Source organism: Microcebus murinus, chromosome 7 (genome assembly GCF_040939455.1).
Source record: "Microcebus murinus isolate Inina chromosome 7, M.murinus_Inina_mat1.0, whole genome shotgun sequence".
Classification (NCBI taxonomy): Eukaryota; Metazoa; Chordata; class Mammalia; order Primates; family Cheirogaleidae; genus Microcebus; species Microcebus murinus.
This window is the reverse complement of record NC_134110.1, coordinates 86,548,286-86,555,601: the sequence shown is the minus strand read 5'-3', so window position 1 is coordinate 86,555,601 and position 7,316 is coordinate 86,548,286.

Here is a 7,316-nt window from a genome sequence, read left to right as displayed (position 1 = left end):
GCTTCCACTCTGCCCTCTTCTTTCCTCCAGATATACATATAGAGAGAACTAATATCTGAAAGACTGTTGTATGTAGGCATTTTGCATATGGTACCTCATTTAATTGGAAGAGTACGGGGAAGTTTGGAAAGCTTTGTGATGTTGAAAAATCTGTTAACTATATTGTGAGACCTTGGAAATATTCCTCAAGCCTTCTGTCTCACCTGTAGCATATTTTTGTATGTCACTTTAGCAGTCACAGATACTTCTTTTAAAGCAGAGAAGTTCATTCCTTGGCACCCACATACACTGCAATTAGACTTTTTACAAAGTGCCAAAAATCTCTGGCAGTTTAAACAAAGTCCAAAGAAACGTCAGCCCTGCTTGTGAATGTATTTATTGGGAAAAGAGTGGTCATTTCCAAATTGTGAATATGTATGAAAATATACTAAGAAAGGGAATGTTTTAACCAAAAAAATTGCTTGATTTATAGTTTATATGGAATTTAAATGAAACTTTCCATTTTTATCACAGTAGATATCTGTTAAAATTTTAACTTAGGTGATCTAATTTTAATTTTTTTATATATCTAGTGAACTCTTTATAAATAAAATCACTTTGTGCTTTTATAATGCTTTTTGTACAAGAATTTCATTATTGACAATGTCATAGAATATGAATATAGACATTATGTAAGATACATATAATAGATGAGATGGGAGCAATTGACCCAACAAAGTTAGGGTTTTGTTTCAACTTGACTGCTTGGTATTTTTCCTTAGTTTCATAACAAATTTTGAAAGAATCAACCAAGTTTGTTGCACTTTTAAGAGTTTCAAACAGCACATTGTTTAGTTTGTGGGGGAGTACTCTATCTTCAAAGATGAAGGTTAATGAAAAGTATTCAGACAGGCTTATATGATTTAAAAAGCAGATTCCAAGAAAACTTAGAATTTAGATTCATGATTTAACTGTGGCATGGAGAATGGCACAAGAATTCCAAGGTTTGGGTGGAGGCAGTGTGTTGAATCCCTAATCATTCAGTTTAATGTATAAGAAGGACTTGTGGTAAAAAAACAATGCTTAGGAGAGCAGAGGATATCGCAACCATAAAGCTTAAATTACTCCAAACCATTTTATCCATTGGGTCATTAATAGTCTTGAGAACAAAGTCCATGTTCTCATTCTAAGATCTTTACATGCATTAATTTATCTATCTCTACCTGTTACTCCCCTAATAATTTTCAGTTACCAAGTTTTGGAAGAACTTAAACTGTTTCATTGCCAGAGAAATTCAATCTGTTTTCCTCCAAAAAAGGAAAATTGTCCTATTGAAAGTCATGATAACTTTTACCAATATAAGTGGTACATTTGACATTTCTTTGGCCTTTATTGTCCCATATGGTTGTATTGCAGTTTATCCCTTAAATAAAGAGTGGACTTTGTTGTCCAAGTGCCTGAACTCAAAGCCTAGTTTCTCTACTTACTAAATGTGTGACCTTTGTGAATTAATCTTTCTATGCCTCAGTTTCTTATTTGGGAGAAAGAAAATAATAAGAATTTTGTATAGGTTAAACAGGAAAATATAAGTAAGGTACTTAAAACAATAATCACTAAATAAGTGCTGGCTATGACTATTATTGTTGTTGTTATTACATACTTTTATGCCTATGAACTTCTGAGGATTTTCAGGACCTAGCTCTGGATCAAGGATTTTGACTATTTTAAAGCTTCTTGCCACATATTATTAAACTGTTTTTCCAAGAAGATTTTACAATTTATGTTTCCGAAGCACTTATGAAAGTTGTCATTTCACTTGTGCCAGCACATCATGATTGTAATTTTGAATCTTTGCTAAGTAATGCTTAAACCTGATACTATATTATGGCTTTAATTTTTATTTCCTTGATGACTAAATAAGTTGCTTTTTTCCCATGAGTTTATTTATTTATTTGTAAAAGTGCTAATGTTTGTGTCCTATTTATCTTTTAGGTGTTATTGTTTTGCTCACCTATTTTTATGAAGCCATTATTTATTAAGGCTATTAATCTTTCTTGTAAATATTTCTTCCTTTTAATTTTATATTTCTTATGTACAGAAATTTTAAGTGATTATGTAACTGAAATCTGTTGATCTTTTGTTTTTGTGATTTCTTTCATTAAAAAGCCACCGTACTTAAGATTTATTACCTATTGCTGGTTCTAAGTCCTATTAGTGTAGTAAAGAGAATTGTTTACTCATCAGTTTCAAGGACTTGGAGTCATTTGTGTGAGCTTACGAAGTCACTTTCTCTTACTGTAAATAAAATTTATCAAAAATCATAGCAAAACTTTTCTAATATAAATGATTAATAAACCAATTAGGTACCTAGTATCTGCTGATATAACACATTATAGTTTACAAAAAATTTCTAATGTGCATTCTATAATTCTATTTCACTCCTCACAACTACCTCATGAAGTAGAATAAGATGGGCATTATTATTATCTTCTTATATGCAAAGACTCAGATGTCAGAAAGAGTATGGCTTTTCTAAGGATATACAATTAGTAAATGGCAGAGTTTGAGCTTGAATCCAGATCCTTTAATTCTAAATCCATGCTTCACTCATGGTACCACCTTGTCTTCATGTTTGTTTTTTTTTGAAAAACTGTACATAAACCAAATAACTTTTTAAGAACCTAAGTTCTTTGAGTTTTAAAATGCCAAATCCACTGTTCCAGACATTCTTCTAGAGAAAGGGAAAGGAAATAACATTCGTTGAGCTAATATTTATATTTAAAATATGTTGTTTACATTTAAGCTTCTCCCTTGATTAAAATACCCTTTAATTCTTTTTCATTTTTTCTTTTCGCAGGGACTATATAATATTCTGTTAGTAAAGACTTCTCCTTCATCTCTTTTCCATGTTATAACCCTCCTTTTTATCATCTTTCGGCAGGGCTCTGCATTTTTACTTTACAATTTGTGCTGACTTTTTTTGCCAAATAAGTCATACTTCTGTCCTTTTTTACTTTTTTCAAAGATGAAATCTATGTTCAGATCTCATAAATGTTTAAACTGGAATGCTTTTCACCATCATTGTCTCCTTTTATTCTCAAAACAGTATATGAGTTAGATATTATTATTATATTTTCCATTTTATGGATAGTGGACAACCTTAGAGAGGTTACCTAACTTGCCGAAAGCCTCATGACTGGTGAATACGACTGCAGTGCCATGATTGGAACCCAGGTATTTTTGTGCTGCATCCTACTGCTTCCCTTGCAGGGATGACTGAAATTCTTTTCACCTGTTATGATCCTGGAAGCAGTTTTTCTTATGTGTCTGAGCAGCTGTAAATGCACTTCTTGGTTCCTATCCCGTAAACCTAATTCCATCTCAGGGTCATTCTGCACAGCTTGACTTACACATAAAAATTAACTTTTAAGAGGTTTACTTTAGCTTGATAGCCATCTAGTCACTGATCTAGAAAGCAGGTATCCTGAGTGTAATTTCCTTTTTATAAATGAATACACTGCCCTACTCTTCTGTGAGCTCATTCTTACAGAGTATCACATTTGCATTATTGTTCCAGAATAGATGAGGGCATACTGACCTACAGCTCTCAAACCTTTCTGGTCTTCAAATTTCCACAAACAACTGGGTCTGGACATTCATGGGATCTGAACATTGAATTTTTTTCTCTTTTGGAGAAAAGTAAAAGAGAAATGGAAAGTATGTGGCAAAATTACACACAAGTAGCTTATGGAGTGGAAAAAAAGATTTGTAGAAAAATATGAAAGAAGCAGAATTTCCACAATATAGAGAAAAGATGACTGAGAGGGGAAGTCTTTACTTACACGATTAATATTAAAAAGGAAGTCTGCTGAGGAGGGAATGAGTTGAAAGCTGAGTTAGTTGTACCAGGCTTTTTAACGTGAAGAAAGAATATATGTAAGTGCTGAAATGCTGTGTAATCACTGAAATATCCTTATCAGTATTGCTAGATAATCCTTATTGTTAGTTTGCTGCACAGTTAACCCATTTAGTCCTCATAACAACCCTGTTTGTAAGGTCCAATTGTTATCCCTGTTTTATAAATGAGAATTAGAGAAGTCAATAACTTGCCCAAGCTCACAGAACTGGTGAGCAGTGAAACTGATACACAATTCTAGTAACGATTATAATGATCTGTAATTATCTACTTATTTCCTGTCCGTCTCCTCCACCAGAATGTAAGCCCCACAAGGGAAAGACAATGTCTGTCTTTTCACTGCTGTATCTCCAGGACTGGATCAGGGCTTGACACTTAGTTTGTTCAGTAGGTATTTATCAAATGAATGAATGAATGGATAAACTAACAAAATCCAGTATAACCCCAGAACAATACAATAACACATTTGCAATAATGGATTTTTAGTAAAAAACTTCTCACTGGTTTGTCATGTCTTCCTTCAAACACCTATGTACAATTTTTCTGAAGCTTTTATAGATTCATGGGAGAAGGTTAGCTAATCAATAGAAGATTCCCACACCCTGATGCTCCCCCAACTCTACCCAGAATAATGAGCTTACCTCCATCTGGAGATTGTGGAAAGAAAATTTAGTATTTAACAAATTTGAGTCAGTTGTAGTTTCTCAGAATTATAATTTATAGCAATTGTCTTCTATAATTTTCATGGAATTCAGGTGAGTGAACAAATGACAAAGTGTCATAACAATGACCAAGACAGACATAGTCCTTGCCCACATAGAGCTTATTGTCTATTTATTAGTTTTGAAATTTATGTCATATTCCTCATTAAACTGTGGATTTAACAATTTAATTCACAATTTACATAGGACATACTTTTCAAAAATATTTTAGATGGTAAAAAAAAGAGAAAATGATAAGAATTATGAAGTACTTTGTTAAAGGCACAGCCCCCCAACCTCTATCCTGGTGGCTTTCACCTCTGGCTATGCATTAGAAACATCTAGGGAGTTTTAAAAAATACTGACACCCAAGGCCTACCTCAGATCAATTACATCAGAATCTCTGGGGTGGGCCCTGGCACCTGTATTTTCAAAAATGTAAGTTTAACTATTTTTATTATGACATGGATTTGAATCCCTTGACTATGCCTTTTCCTCTTAATGTACTTCCTTTTTTTCTATATTCTTCCCAATGCTTGGTGTCCCTTAAAAAACATAGAAGTCAATATATGGTCTCATTAGTATAAAGCAGAGGAATTTTAACAATCTTCTTTCCCTTGTTGTAGACAATATATTTCTTTAAATGCAATCTAAAATTTGAAAATTATCATATAATACTGAAGAGATACAAAAAGATGTGAAGAATAATGCAATGGGTATCCGTAGACTCACCAACAGATTTAAGGTATAGAATGTTCTCAAATATAATTGAAACTCTCAGCTCCTTCAACTGTACTTGCTCCCTGAAGTAACCTTGTATTTCTTTCTCTCTCATCTTTTATTATATACTTATACATTTCTAAGCAATATGTAGTATCATTTTGCATTTAAAAATTTTGAAACTTTATGAAAATTTCATCTGATTATATGTATTCTTTTAAAACTTCTAGTTATGTTTGAGAGATTTGAATATTTTGATATATGAAGCTTTTGTTCATTCATTTTCACTGCTACATTATATTCCATTATAGTAACTATACCAATATTTATTCTTTCTTTGTTGATGAAAAAATAGGTTGTTTCCACTTATTTTAGTGTAGCCAAAATTCCTATTAGGTTTTGTTTTGTTTTGTTTTGTTTTTGAGACAGAGTCTCACTCTGTTGCCATGGCACTCTCATGGCTAGAGTGCCATGGTGTCAGCCTAGCTTACAGCAACCTCAAACTCCTGGGCTCAGGCGATCTTCCTGCCTCAGCCTCCCGAGCAGCTGGGACAACAGACATGTGCCACCATGCCCAGCTAATTTTTTCTATACATTTTAAGTTGCCCAGCTAATTTCTTTCTATTTTTTGAGTAGAGACGGGGGTCTCAGTCTTACTCAGGCTGGTCTCGAACTCCTGTGCCGCCTTGGCCTCCCAGGGTGCTAGGATTACAGGCGTGCGCCACCGCATCTGGTCTCATATTAGGTTTTGAATAACCAGATCACACTGTTGATTCATTTTTTACATGTGCTGCTGATAATCTATGATTTACCCATTCTGTTGCAGTTAATTTTCTGAAAAATTTGAAGGCAAGGCCTTATATTTTAATGCCAGTTATAGTTCATGTTGTTTAAATTCCTGAGGTAGATTTTTTTTATTTGAAAATCTATCTTGTTAGCTTCATCTAAACTTTTAGCTTATAAAAGTGTTCTTTGGATTGTAATTTGGTCACTTGGTATTTTAATTACCAGAAAAAGGTATAAGAAAACCTTCTATCTATTCATTTAAACTGTTGAAAAGAATTACATTGAACAGGAAAAGACCACTTTACAATGAAGCACAGTCCATATTTTTCCATGCTACAGTTTGGATTTACCAAGGATAAAAGCAAAAACAGTGAATTTATGGTTTAGAATTAGATAAGAGTAGCTAAAACTTATATACTGCTTTAAACCAGCACGGTTCAAGAAAGATTCTGAGACTAAAATTACACTCTGGATTCTCTCCCAAGTACCACCATTGACTCATTGTGCTGGATTAGTTAATCATATAAAAGAGTGAGAATCTAGGGATATGGATTAAAGACAAAATTGTGCTGTGTTTTTCACCTTAGAGTTAATCCTAATATGATCACATTAATTTTATTTTTTTAACTGCTTCTATGGCTGGAATTTAAGGCTCTTACATCTGCCAACCACAAGGAGGAGCTATGGCCTAACACGGAAGAAGCTTGCTTCTCTGGATTGAGAGTGGCAGCTCAAAGATCTTTTAGAAGAGGCCATAGCTTTGAAAATGATCTTTCTCAAAAATGACATTAATGTAGGAAATTTTAAATATGTAAGCTTGTCTTTATTTTCCATGGGAAAGGAAACAAGACAATTATATATAATCCAAATAAAACTCTTTCCACTAAGAAAAATGTGAGTTTCCTATTCTTTTTCAGTTGGTTAACTATTTGGAACAGATCAATTGGCTAATTCTTTAATTCTTCACCCAAAACCATAGGCTTTACAGTGGAAAGGAATCTCCATTCTAAAGATTTACCTCTTTGCCTTTAGGCATTCAGCTATAAAAGTTTTCAGAATATAGTATAGACTCAATAATCATTTATTGAATGAGTGAATTAATAACTATGAAAACCTACTGGCCAGAGAGCTTAAGATGATCAAGGCAAATAATTCAGTCCATAGGAAAGGATCTAGGAAGAGGAGTGATCAAATCAAATTTCAGGTTTCTATTT